The 15,068-nt window shown below is 40.6% G+C and overlaps 1 protein-coding gene across 1 annotated transcript in view; it reads left to right on the top strand.

Moving 5' to 3' along the window:
• The first annotated feature begins 5,879 nt into the window (after positions 1-5,879).
• Positions 5,880-15,068, top strand: part of LOC121541401 (multiple epidermal growth factor-like domains protein 10) — a 199,420-nt gene continuing 190,231 nt past the window's right edge. Inside the window, exon 1 of the mRNA XM_041850387.2 lies at positions 5,880-6,159. The gene's annotated coding sequence lies outside the window, so the exon portion shown is untranslated. The remainder of the gene's footprint in view (positions 6,160-15,068) is intronic.

Genomic DNA, 15,068 nt, shown 5'->3' on the forward strand with positions numbered 1-15,068 from the left:
CACTTCAAAACCTTATTCCTTATGATGTATTTTTTGACTGTCTTTTTTTGCCATTTATGAATGCGTTTCTCTAGGCTGTGGTAGTAAAGGCCAAATTCAACATTTCTAAAGGGGTCATAAATTGAAAATCAAATAGCTAAATGATCCATAGACATGATCTTAAAACAATTTTTCACAATTCCTGACATTTAATCCTAGTAAAAATACCCTGTCTTAGGTCAGTTAGGATCACCACCTTATTTTAAGAATGTGAAATGTCCAAATAATAGTAGAGAGAATGAATTATTTCAGCTTTTATTTCTTTCATCACATTCCCAGTGGGTCAGAAGTTTACATACACTCAATTAGTATTTGGTAGCATTGCCTTTAAATTGTTTAACTTGGGTCAAACGTTTCGGGTAGCCTTCCACAAGCTTCCCACAATAAATTGGGTGAATTTTGGCACATTCCTCCTGACAGAGCTGATGTAACTGAGTCAGGTTTGTAGGCCTTCTTGCTCGCACACGCTTTTTCAGTTCTGGCCACAAATGTTCTATAGGATTGAGGTCAGGGCTTTGTGATGGCCACTCCAATACCTTGACTTTGTTGTCCTTAAGCCATTTTGCCACAACTTTGGAAGTATGCTTGGGGTCATTGTCATTGTCCATTTGGAAGACCCAGCGTTAACTTCCTGACTGATGTCTTGAGATGTTACTTCCAAATATCCACATCATTTTCCTTCCTGATGATGCCATCTATTTTGTAAAGTTCAGCAGTCCCTCCTGCAGCAAAGCACCCCCACAGCATGATGCTGCCACCCCCGTGCTTCACGGTTGGGATGGTGTTCTTCAGCTTGAAAGCGTTCCCCTTTTTCCTTCAAACATAACGATGGTCATTATGGCCAAACAGTTTTATTTTTTACCAAAGAACATTTCTCCAAAAAGTAAGATCTTTGTCCCCATGTGCAGTTGCAAACCGTAGTCTGCCTTTTTTATGGCGGTTTTGGAGCAGTTCCTTGCTGAGCGGCCTTTCAGGTTATGTTGATATAGGTCTCGTTTTACTGTGGATATAGATACTTTTGTACCTGTTTCCTCCAGCATCTTCACAAGGTCCTTTGCTGTTGTTCTGGGATTGATTTGGACTTTTCGCACCAAAGTATGTTCATTAACGCGTCTCCTTCCTGAGCGGTATGACAACTGCGTGGTCCCATGGTGTTTATACTTGCGTACTATTGTTTGTACAGATGAACGTGGTACCTTCAGGCATTTGGAAAATGCTCCCAAGGATGAACCAGACTTGTGGAGGTCTAGAATTTTTTTTCTGAGGTCTTGGCTGATTTCTTTTGATTTTCCAATGATGTCAAGCAAAGAGGCACTGAGTTTGAAGGTAGGCCTTGAAATACATCCACAGGTACACCTCCAATTGACTCAAATGATGTCAATTAGCCTATCAGAAGCTTCTAAAGCCATGACATCATTTTTTTGAATTTTCCAAGCAGTTTAAAGGCACAGTCAACTTAGTGTATGTAAACTTCTGACCCACTGGAATTGTGATAAAGTGAATTATAAGTGAAATAATCTGTCTGTAAACAATTGTTGGAAAAATTACTTCCGTCATGCACAAAGTAGAAGTCCTAATCGATTTGCCAAAACAATAGTTTGTTAACAATACATTTATGGAGTGGTTGAAAAAACGATTTTTAATGACTCAAACCTAAGGGTATGTAAACTTCCGACTTCAACTGTACATAACATTCTATTGGCTGCAAGAATTCTGTATAATAATTTAAATGAAAAAACTCTACGTTTTGAATCTGGTGTTGTTTTGTGCATCAGTTCATAAACCATGTGCCATGGAATCGACACATCGAAAATCTCTTCCCAATTATTTAGCAACCTGTATGGTGCAGCTGTCATTTTTTTTGTCCTTAGATGAAACTGGTATACTTTTTTATTTATTACAACAACAAAAAAATGTCTCCAATTTTTGTCTTTAATGTAGCACCGACAGTTCCTTTCCTTCTTCCCATTCCACTTCCCTCTTCCATTTTTATGGTAATGCAGCAATCAGTTGGTTGTAACTTTTGGACAGACCAGACATTTCTATATATTTTTGTTAGCTGTATGTGTGACATAACTTCCATGAAGAATTGGTGGAACTTGGAATTACAGTGCCTTGCAAAAGTATTCATCCCCCTTGGCATTTTTCCTATTTTGTTGCATTACAACCTGTAATTTAAATTGATTTTTATTTGGATTTCATGTAATAGACACACAAAATAGTCCAAATTGGTGAAGTGAAATGTAAAAAATAACTTGTTTCAAAAAATGTATACAAATTAATGACGAAAAAGTGGTGCGTGCATATGTATTCACCCCCTTTGCTATGAAGCCCCTAAATAAGATCTGGTGCAACCATTTACCTTCAGAAGTCACATAATTAGTTAAATAAAGTCCACCTGTGTGCAATTTAAGTGTCACATGATCTCAGCATACACCTATTCTGAAAGGCCCCAGAGTCTGCAAAACACTAAGCAAGGGGCACCACCAAGCAAGCGGCACCATGAAGACCAAGGAGCTCACCAAACAGGTCAGGGACAAAACTGTGGAGATGTACAGATCAGGGTTGGCTTATAAAAAAATATCCGAAACTTTGAACATCCCACAGAGCACCATTAAATCCATTATTAAAAAACTGAAAGAATATGGCACCACAACAAACCTGCCAAGAGAGGGCCGCCCACCAAAACTCAAGGACCAGGCAAGGAGGGCATTAATCAGAGAGGCAACAAAGAGACCAAAGATAACCCTGAAGGAGCTGCAAAGCTCCACAGCGGAGATTGGAGTATCTGTCCATAGGACCACTTTAAGCCGTACACTCCACAGAGCTGGGCTTTATGTAAGAGTTGCCAGAAAAAACCCATTGCTTAAAGAAAAAAATAAGCAATCACGTTTGGTGTTTGCCAAAAGGCATGTGGGAGACTCCCCAAACATATGGAAGAAGGTACTCTGGTCAGATGAGACAAAAATTTAGCTTTTTGGCCATCAAGAAAAACGCTATGTCTGGTGCAAACCCAACACCTCTCATCACCCGAGAACACCAACCCCACAGTGAAGCATGGTGGTGGCAGCATCATGCTGTGGGGATGTTTTTCATCGGCAGGGACTGGGAAACTGGTCAGAATTGAAGGAATGATGGATGGTGCTAAATACATGGGAAATTCTTGAGGGAAACCTGTTTCAGTCTTCCAGAGATTTGAGACTGGGACGGAGGTTCACCTTCCAGCAGGACAATGACCCTAAGCATACTGCTAAAGCAACACTTGAGTGGTTTAAGGGAAAACATTTAAATGCCTTGGAATGGTCCTCTGTAGCTCAGCTGGTAGAGCACGGCGCTTGTAACGCCAAGGTAGTGGGTTCGATCCCCAGGACCACCCATACACAAAAATGTATGCACGCATGACTGTAAGTTGCTTTGGATAAAAGCGTCTGCTAAATGGCATATTATTATTATTATCTAAATGTCTTGGAATGGCCTATTCAAAGCCCAGACCTCAATCCAATTGAGAATATGTGGTATGACTTAAAGATTGCTGTACACCAGTGGAACCTATCCAACTTGAAGGAGCTGGAGCAGTTTTTCCTTGAAGAATGGGCAAAAATCCCAGTGGCTAGATGTGCCGTAGAACTCTGCATGGTTCTACTTTGCACCTTTTTTTTGTATGTCCTTGACCTAATTAGACTTTATTGTCCATATGTTGTTGCCAGAATTTTTGTTTAGTTTCATAGTTGATCCTATTTACTGAATCATAGTCTCACTGTACTATTCTGTTTGCTTTATTTACAACAACCAAAACTATTAACATATTCTTAAAAAATATTGACTTCATATTGAACTGCATAGTTTTTCCCATGAGAGGTTATCATGAATAGCAGCTGCACAGCCAGAAGATATCCTCACAATGACACTCAGAGGTCATTCAAAGGTTACAACCTTGTCTGCAGAAAAAGGTGTGATTTCACATGGAAGAGATATAGGCTACTAATTATATTAGCAGGAGACTGAAAAGATTTGGCATGGGTCCTCAGATCCTCAAAAAGTTCTACAGCTGCACCATAGAGAGCATCCTGACTGGTTGCATCACCGCCTGGTATGGCAACTGCTCGGCCTCCAACCGCAAGGCACTACAGAGGGTAGTGCGTACGGCCCAGTACATCACTGGGGCCAAGCTTCCTGCCATCCAGGACCTCTATACCAGGCGGTGTCAGAGGAAGGCCCTCACAATTGTCAAAGACTCCAGCCACCCTAGTCATAGACTGTTCTCTCTGCTACCGCATGGCAAGCGGTACCGGAGCTCCAAGTCTAGGTCCAAAAGGCTTCTCAACAGCTTCTACCCCCAAGCCATAAGACTCCTGAACAGCTAATCATTGCTACCCGTAATATTTGCACTGCCCCTCCACCCCCACGCCCCTCTTTTACGCTGCTGCTACTCTGTCTATTATTTATGCATAGTCACTTTAACTCTACCCACATGTACATATTACCTCAATTACCTCAACTAGCCGGTGACCCCACACATTGACTCTGTACCGGTACCCCCCTGTATATAGCCTCCCTACTGTTATTTTATTTTACTGCTGCTCTTTAGTTATTTGCTTTTTTTTTTTTTTTTTACTTAACACTTTAAAAAAATATATATTAAAAAAATTAATTGTTGGTTAAGTGCTTGTAAGAAAGCATTTCACTGTAATGTCTACACCTATTGTATTCGGCGCATGTGGCAAATACAATTAGGTTGAATTATTACCATCCTTTTATCACCTGTGATAAACAAGCAATGGGTTGTAAAACAATTAAAACTCTTTGGTTTGAGTGTGAAACATGAAGCGAAAGTAGCCTGTCAAGCGGAGGTAGCTCTAGTCTGCCAAGCTAGTCAATAACAAAACATACAGTAACTAGGTTACTGGTTAACTTGACACAATCTTCTGGACATACAGATGTTGTTTGTTTCTGTTTAACTTGAGACATCTTAAGACATCTCATGACTCATCCTCATGAGTATTGTTATCATTATGAGTAGGCCTATATACTTACAGATAGTCATGCACCAGATAAAGTGTTGCTTGTTTGTTAGTTACAAGACATAGGCCTGTAGGCCTATATGACCATTCTGACCATGTCTAATTAATGACTTAAATACTGCACAGAATTTAGCCTAATCTTCATATCCCACTTTGCAGCAACTGTCTACCACATTTGCTATCAACTTTCAATTAATTGTAGCATTGTACACCGCACACTACTCTATTGCAGGGGTGCATCCCAATGATATCTCCTTTCTCATGACGTGTAGGCCTACACTGAGCTTTTGACAGCCTTACAGAGTTATAGACCATGGACCATAGGCTTGGACATACAGTAGTTCTGTGTGATATTCACCGCTAGATGACGCCAGAGATGTTGAAAAAGAAATCCATCATCAGTCTATAATAATTATGTTCCTATTATAGGCTCATTGGATGGTGCTTCAACGCAGATCGCTAAGCACATTTATATTCATAAATCGTGTGCCATTTATTTAATTCAACACTTTTACATTACATAAATAGTGTAGGCTACTAGTCTATTATGCCAAGCTACGATGTATCCCAGTTTCATTTCAAAGTTGTTTTATAGACTACATTTATTTTTATTTTGAAAATAATGTCAAAGAAAAGTATGGGGGGTTTTTTCAACAGGAAAAAAAAAAGGTGCCAATTGCCACACAGCGCTATGTTAGAAAATAAGTGTCGAACGCTTCTTTACAAGTCTCTTTACATCCCTTGACGTCCTCATTGGCTGAATACGCGGTGAGTTCATAACAAGACTGGCGCCAGTGTTTTTGAGATTTGGGATAATTTTCTCGCTGTCCGACGGCTGTTGGGATTTATACGTGTAAACCCAGTGCATTTAAGCACTCCTAACAATTAACCACGTTTAATGACTGGACGCATAGTCCTACGTTTCTTTTCCTCTTTCAGTGGAAAACTGTGTTTCACCATCTAACGGAGAAACATACTTTAGTCAACCTGCTGTTTTTGTATCATTCATCATTCACTTGTGAGGACCGTTCACTTGTGAGGACCGCAACATTAACGGATCCATGAGCCTGAATAGGACGTAAACACTCGCATAGAATAGGTATGTTTTTCATGAATTATTTTTGTTCTTTGCTATGTATTGGGAAATATCGGATAAATTCTCTATAGCATTTTCTCCATTGTGTCTATCTAGAAGAAAGTGTTTATTTGAACATGTTCAAACTATCCTAATAACAACCTTTCAACTTTTCAAAAAGTTATTGTGATTGAAGCACATCTTTTATAAAGAGCATCTTTTCTTATGGAATTATGCAGTCAGCTGCTACATTTGGTTACTTCCCACTGGGCACACAACGTAATTTCAACGTGGAAATGTGGATAATATTTGTTTGAGAGGTTGATCAATGAGATTTCTACCTTTATTCACCCACTCAAAACGACAGACAGAAGTTTGGTGAATTCTCAATATGTTATCACTATGCTTTCAACCATCTAAAAGCACAACCAAGTTTCAGTGGAAAAACAATGTACATTTTTGGTTTAGTTGTCATCTAAATGTGTTATCACTGTGCTTTTAATCATTTAAAAGCGCAACAAAGTTCAAATAGGAATAAAATGTCAGATATTTTGTATTTAAACAACAACTTAATGTGTTTTTAAGGTGCTGCATCTAATAGCACAACCAAATGACCTGGATTGCAGTTGAGATTCCATTAAAAGTACATATTGCAAGTGATCAATGTTGTTCAAGATTCTGCACAGATTATTACAGCAAATGTGAAGATCTCCACAGACCTGCGACCTTTGCACGCTATCTTGAACATGCACGCTTTCTATGATTACATAAGAAGACGTTTAGTTACAGTACCCTAAAAATGTGGTCATGGATGTTTCAAGTTTCAAGTTTTATTAGTCGTATGTACAGGATACACATGGTATACAGCGTCCAACGAAATGCTTACTTGCAGGTTCCTTCTTGATAGTGCAACAACAATAAGAAATTAGAAAATATAAGAATATGTACATAAAGTAAATGGCTCAGTAGAATAGAAAACAACATTTTAGCATAAGTATAATACAGGAAGGCACAATTGATAATTTAAATATTCAGAGGTCTGATGGCTTGTAGATAAAAACTGTCTCTGAGACTGTTGGTATCAGACCAATGCTTTGATACCGTCTGCCTGACGGTAAGGTAGTGAACAGCTCATGGCTGGGGTGTGTTGGGTTCTTGATGATGCTGCGGGCCTTCCTCAGGCACCGTTTTGAGTAGATGTCCTGGATCAATCAATCAATCAAATGTATGTATAAAGCCCTTTTTACATTAGCAGATGTCACAAAGTGCTTATACAGAAACCCAGCTTAAAACCCCAAAGAGCAAGCAATGCAGCTGTAGAAGCACGATGGTTAGGAAAAACTCCCTAGAAAGGCAGGAACCTAGGAAGAAACCTAGAGAGGAACGAGGCTCTGAGGGATGGCCAGTCCTCGTGGGACACTGTGGCCCATCCGACGATACCCCCGGACAGAGCCAACCAGGCAGGATATAACTCCACCCAGTTTGTCAAAGCACAGCCCCCACACCATCAGAGGGATATCAACAGACCACCAACTTACTACCCTGAGGCAAGGCGGAGTATAGCCCACAAAGATCTCCGGACAGGAATATCATGTTAGTGACTCAACCCACTCAAGTTGAGTATAGCGAAAAAAGCCTGGTACGACGTGATGCACCCCTCCTAGGGACGGCATGGGAGAGCACTAGCAAGCCAGTGACTCAGCCCCCGTAATAGGGTCAGAGGCAGAGAATCCCAGTGGAGAGAGGGGAGCCGGCCAGGCAGAGGTTCGTCACTCCAGTGCCTTGCCGTTCACCTTCACACCCATGGGCCAGACTACACTCAATCATAGGACCTACTGAAGAGATGAGTCTTCAGTAAAGACATAAAGGTTGAGATCGAGTCTGCGTCTCTCACATTGATCGGCAGACCATAACGTAAAAATTGAGCTCTATAGGAGAATGTCCTGCCTCCAGCTGTTTGCTTAGAAATTCTAGAAACAATAAGGAGGCGTGCGTCTTGTTACCGTAGCATACGTGTAGGTACAGTATGTACGGCAGGACCAAATCGGAGAGATAGGTAGCAGCAAGTCCATGTAATGCTTTGTAGGTTAGCAGTAAAACCTTGAACTCAGCCCTAGCCTTAACAGAAAGCCAGCGTAGAGACTCCGGTTTTTGCAATGTTAAGAAGAAGGAATAAAGCGGCTCTTGAAATATTTTAGATATGTTAGTCTAAAGAGAGATCAGTGTCCAGAGTAACGCCGAGGTCCTTCACAGTTTTATTTGAGATGACTGTACAACCATCGAGATTAATTGTCAGATCAAACAGCCGATCTCTTTGTTTCTTGGGACCTAGAACGACCATCTCTGTTTTGTCTGAGTTTAAAAGTAAAACATTTGCCGCCATCCACTTCCTTATAACTGAAATACAGGCTTTTAGGGTAGGCAATTTTGGGGATTCACCATGTTTCACCGAAATGTACAGCTGTGTGTCGTTTGCATACCAGTGAAAGTTGACGTTGTGTTTCCGAATGACATCACCAAGAGGTAGCATATATAGTGAAAACAATAGTGGTCCTAAAACGGAACCTTGAGGAACACCGAAACTTCCCATTGATCTGTCACTGGACAAACCGTCCACAGAGATTAACTGATATCTTTCTGAAAGATAAGATCTAAACCAGGCAAGAACTTGTTGATCATTGCTAGACAGCCATTTTCAAGCCGATTTAAGTAAAAACTGTAACTAGGCCACTCAATACATTCAATGTCATCTTGGTAAGCAACTCCAGTATATATTTGGCCTTGTGTTTTAGGTTATTGTCCTGCTGAAAGGTGAATTCGTCTCCCAGTCTCTGTTAGAAAGCAGACTGAACCAGGTTTTCCTCTAGGATTTTGCCTGTGCTTATAGCTGTATTCCGTTTCTTTTTATCCTAAAAACTCCCTAGTCCTTGCCGATGAAAAGTATACCCATAACATGATGCAGCACCACCATGCTTGAAAAAATGAAGAGTGGTACACAGTGATGTGTTGTGTTGGATTTGCCCCAAACAACGCTTCGTATTCAGGACAATAAGTTCATTCTTGCAGTATTACTTAAGTGTATTGTTCTGGACAGGCTTCCTTCTTTACACTTATTTAGGTTAGTATTGTGGAGTATCTACAATGATGTTGATCCATCCTCAGTTTTCTCCTATCACAGCCATTCAACTTTGTAAACTGTTTTAAAGTCACCATTGGCCTCATGGTGAAATCCCTGATCAGTTTCCTCCCACTCCGGCAACTGAGTTAGGAAGGACGCCTGTATCTTTGTAGTGACTGGGTGTATTGATACACCATCCAAACCCTAATTAATAACTGCACCATGTTCAAAGTGATATTCAGTGTCTGCTTTTTTTTTTACACATCTACCAATCGGTGCCCTTCTTTGCGAGGCATTGAAAAACCTACTTTGTCTTCGTGGTTGAATCTGTGCTTGAAATTCACTACTCGATTGAGGGACCTTACAGATAATTTTATGATAGGGGTACAGAGATGGGGTAGTTACAGAAAAATCATGTTAACCACTATTATTGAACACGGAATGAGTCCATGCAACGTATTATGCGATTTGTTAAGCATATTTTTACTGCTGAATTTCTTTAGGCTTGCCATAACAAAGGGGTTGAATACTCATTAACCGAACGACATTTCAGTTTTTATTTTATTATTCTTTATTTTTTTAACGACAAACAAAATTCCACTTTGACATTATGGGGTATTGTTTGTAGGTCAGTGACACAAAATCTCAATTTCATCTATTTAAAATTCAGGTTGTAACAGAATAAAATGTGGGAAAAGTAAAGGGGTGTGAATACTTTCTGAAAGCACTGTATGTATTGTCTATTCTTAGTTGAACCCTGGGTTGAATTGAAACCATAGCTGTTGATGACTTCATAAATGCTATATACAGTATATTTGGAAACTATTCAGACCTTTTGACTTTTTCAACATGTTGTTACGTTACAGCCTTATTCTAAAATTGATGAAATATTTTTTTCTCAACAATCTACACTCAGTACCCCATAATTACAAAGCAAAAACAGATTTTTAGAAATGTTTGCAAACAGAAATACCTTATTTACATAAGTATTCAGACCCTTTGCTTTGAGAGTCAAAATTGAGCTCAGGTGCATCCTGTTTCCACTGATCATTCTTGAGATGTTTCTGCAACTTGATTGGAGTCTCCCTGTGGTAAATTCAATTGATTGGACATGATTTGAAAAGGCACACGTGTCTATATAAAGTCCCACAGTTGACAGTGCATGTCAGAGCAAAAACCAAGCCATGAGGTCGACAAAATTGTCTGTAGAGCTCCGAGACAGGATTGTGTCGAGGCACAGATCTGGGGAAGGTTACCAAAAAATGTCTGCAGCATTGAAGGTCCCCAAGCACACAGTGGCCTCCATCATTCTTAAATGGGAGAAGTTTGGAACCACCAAGACTCTTCCTAGAGCTGGCCCCACGGCCAAACTGCGCAATTGGGGGAGAAGGGCCTTGGTCAGGGAGGTGACCAAGAACCCGATGGTCACTCTGAAAGAGCACCAGAGTTCATCTGTGGAGATGGGAGAAACTTCCAGAAGGACATCCATCTCTACAGCACTCCACCATTCAGGCCTTTATGGTAGAGTGGCCAGACGGAAGCCACTCCTCAGTAAAAGGCACATGACAGCCCGCTTGGAGTTTGCCAAAAAGCACCTAAAGACTCTCAGACTATGAGAAACAAGATTATCTGGTCTGATGAAACCAAGATTGAACTCTTGGGCCTGAATGCCAAGCGTCACGTCTGGAGGAAACCTGGCACCATCCCTACGGTGAAGCATGGTGGTGGCAGCATCATGCTGTGGGGATGTTTTTCAGCGGCAGGGACTGGGAGACTATTCAGGATCGAGGGAAAGATGAACAGAGCAAAGTACAGAGAGATCCTTGGTGAAAACCTGCTCCAGAGCGCTCGGGACCTCAGACTGGGGGGCGAAGGTACACCTTCCAACAGGACAACGACCCTAAGCACACAGCCAAGACAACACAGGAGTGGCTAGGGGACAAGCCTCTGAATGTCCTTGAGTGGCCCAGCCAGAGCCCGGACTTGAATCCGATCAAACATCTCTGGAGAGACCTGAAAATAGCTGTGCAGCGATGCACCCTATCCAACCTGACAGAGCTTGAGAGGATCTGCAGAGAAGAATGGGAGAAACTCCCCAAATACAGGTGTGCCAAGCTTGTAGCGTCATACCCAAGAAGACTCAAGGCTGTAATCGCTGCCAAAGGTTCTTCAACAAACACTGAGTAAAGGGTCTGAATACTTATTTAAATGTGTTATTTCAGTTTTTTATTTTGATTAAATTAGCAAAAATTCCTGTTTTTGCTTTGTCATTATGGGCTATTGTGTGTAGATTGATGAGGGAAAAAAAATATTTAACCAATTTTAGAATAAGGCTTCCATTAAAGAATGATGGAGGACACTGCGGTCTTGGGGACCTTCAATGCTGCAGACATTTTCTGGTACCCTTCCCCAGATCTGTGCCTCGACCCAATCTTGTCTCTGAGTTCTATGGCCAATTCCTTCGACCTCATGATCAATGGAAACAGGATGCACCTGAGCTCAATTTCAAGTCTCATAGCAAAGGGTCTGAATACTTATGTAAATAAGGTATTTCTGTTTTTTATTTCATATAAATTTGCAAACATTTATAGAAACCTGTTTTTGCTTAGTCAATATGGGGTATTGTGTTGGATTGATGAGATGTAAAAAAAAAAAAAATCCATTTTAGAATAAGGCTGTATTGTAACAAAATGTGGGTAAAGTCAAGGGGTCTGAAATACTTTCCAAATGCACTGTAGGCCTAAATAGTATCATTGATAATCACTAGCAGTGCGTGGGTAAAATCACTGGGGAAGCCAAGCCAGAAAAGAAAGCCATAATTTATTACATCCTATGTGTTGTGATAATTGCGTTGTTTGCTCTATAACCTGTTAGTTCATATGCCTTGAAACCGTGATATATAGACCTAAGGCTGAGACAGTAAGAAGACACAGTGGCAGAATAAATTCAACCACACCTTTGTTTCATCACAAAACCGGAGAGCAACTTCTGTCCGGTGAAGTCCACAAAGCATATTGCATATAACAAACAGTTACATGACCTAAAGCATGGTCAAGCAAGTTAATGTTTCCGAAATGTTCGGACTACTAAACAACTCTTGATTTAGAACCACAGAGACCGCAAGTCACAAAGAAAACAAGAGCTGCGTCCACTATTCCAGCACCATTTCAACATCATCAAATCACCTGTGCGTAGTCTAATACAGTGACAACTAAAAGATACCAAAAACAATTTAGTCCAATCAATGTAAGCTAAATATGATGTGGCTGTCCATAGGTTCTGATGTGTGTGTGTGTGTGTGTGTGTGTGTGTGTGTGTGTGTGTGTGTGTGTGTGTGCGTGCAAGTAGAAAATACATGTTGACTCACCCTACATAGAGAAACGCCAATACCATCCTCCTCTCATTCATGTTGACGAAACAGTCTATGACTCTGTCATACAGTACACGCTTGAATTTTTTGTTGTCCTAGGCTACCTGGCTAAAAAGCTTGCTCACTAGCCTAACTTACTTAGCATTCTACATCTAGCTACATATTGAACTTCCATCCTCTCAGTCCAGGGGGCACAATGTATGAATTTATGGTTGGATCAGAATCACTGTTAGAATCATTGGCCAGTACGGAGAATTAAGTAAAACCAGAAGTCCAAATCCCTCTTTCCATCCATGGCTAATTTAGGAAAGGGACAATTTTTGCTAGCTATCCACCAGAGGACAACAACACAACGAGATGTAAATATTCAAGTTGTTTCTTTCAATTATGTATTTATCTTGATGTGATGTGTTAGGAGAGAAGCCAAATCCAACCTGGCTTCCCTTGACACTTTTGTTTGGTGCTCCAGGACCATTCACAGTTGAGCTCACTCAGCTCACTCAGCTCGCTGATTGGCTATTGTTTTATACTTTTTTTATCAAGGGAGGCCAAATGCTCGCTGTCTTCCCTTGCATTCGATGCTATGGGCAGCAACAATGTCATACTCTTTATGACCAGACAGCGTCAGATAGATGGCCTACACATACAGGGACAGAGGGAAGAATCTCAAATATAAAATATATTTTAATTTGTTTTAAATGTTTTTGGTTACTACATGATTCCATATGTGTTATTTCATAGTTTTGATGTCTTCACTATTATTCTACAATGTATAAAATAGTAAAAATAAAGAAAAACCCTGGAATGAGCAGGTGTGTCCAAACTTTTGACTAGTACTTTATGTGTTTTAAATGACCAAAGGGGTCTTACTTTAAACTAAGTATTACAGGATACTGCATAAAGTGTCAATAAATAGGTTATTAACGTTCTGCTGATTTATGAAGGTTCTCTCATGATCCACTGGTTACTGTAGGGTGTGAGAGGTATTTCAATGGGTTGATGGACCTGCAAAGCTTGCGTTTGTGTGTGTGTGTGTGTGTCAGATCCAAGATGATTTGGAGTAGTCCAACCTGAGACTACCGCACCAGGTATTCCTCTTCTGTTCCAATGCTGGAGACCAGGGCTTGATTAGAACCTATTACAATGGTGCCAACATTTTGTGGCTGATCGTTCAGCGGGGGAGTGGGTGAATGTGTCAAAGACCTGACTGGGCCCAGCACCGTGCGGTATGGCTAGTTTTTGTTGTTTGTGTACTGAGGAAAATGTAACTTGGTTCCAGAAGAAAGACACTTACAATTTCTTTAGGTTGGGGACTTTCATCAATGTAAGTGCTTCTTGGTGTAACGTCGTCCCCAGGCTATTGCACACACAGCACATGTAAGCCTGAGATATCAACCATACTTAGTGGGAGTGACCATAGAATTCAATAGCAGTGACCTTACAGAGTAGAGTATTTGTCATCGTCTCTACTTAACACAGTAAAAAAGTCATAATTATAGCTAAACCCTGCCCATTTCCACAATGTATCTTCTTAAAATTTGATTTTAAACCTAACCTTAACTAATGACGGCCAAGTTTGATGTGTTGGTCCACCAGACTTTCCGCACATTTGGGGGCGGAAGTGTCTGGGGACGAGATTAGGTGTTATGTGACTAACATGACATCACTTTAGAGTGAATGCCATCCTTGAGCACAACATGTCACCCTTTATAAAGCACATGTTTATATCATATTCGACATAGTGGGTTATGTCACATTTGACATTGGTGATTATGTCACACAGTTATGCCACATTTAGCCTTTATAAAGCATGACGTCGCGATTAACTAATGCCATTAACTGTATTCATTATTTCAATCTTTTGACAGCCCTAATTCCATTGTATTCAAATCCCATGTATTTTCCATGTATATTCCACATCACAATACGTTGACATGTTATGTTGAAACAACGTTGATTCAACCAGTTTGTGCCCAGTAGGTTAGCATGTAAAATGATGTAGGCCTACCATCAATGACCATCAACTCAAGGAGAGTTGATTGATCTCATATTCATGCATTAGAATTAGATGTATCATGTTATGCAATAGCCGTGCCAATTAACATAAGTGACAGGTCTTGAAAAGTGTTGTTTTGGGTGCTGCGTTCTGGCGTTCTGCATGGTGCGCTGCGGCGCGCTAATAGGAGACATGCGTCCTAAACAATGTCAGTGTCTATTCACAAAGGTAAATATGTCTTAACAACTAGCACCCAGTCTCTAGTTCCCCAGGAAAATTGGGAACCAGTGAACTTGGAATCATTGTGGCTCTATGTCATCTCCATAGCTCCTCTTGTATTGACCAGCAACTGAACGTTTGGTCAAGTGGTTAGACAAATATTATACATAGGGTCCCCTTTTTCCTCACTGTAATTGTGTGTGACCGTCGACGACAGGGTTCGAATCCGC

The sequence above is a fragment of the Coregonus clupeaformis genome, chromosome 27 (assembly GCF_020615455.1).
Source record: "Coregonus clupeaformis isolate EN_2021a chromosome 27, ASM2061545v1, whole genome shotgun sequence".
Classification (NCBI taxonomy): domain Eukaryota; kingdom Metazoa; phylum Chordata; class Actinopteri; order Salmoniformes; family Salmonidae; genus Coregonus; species Coregonus clupeaformis.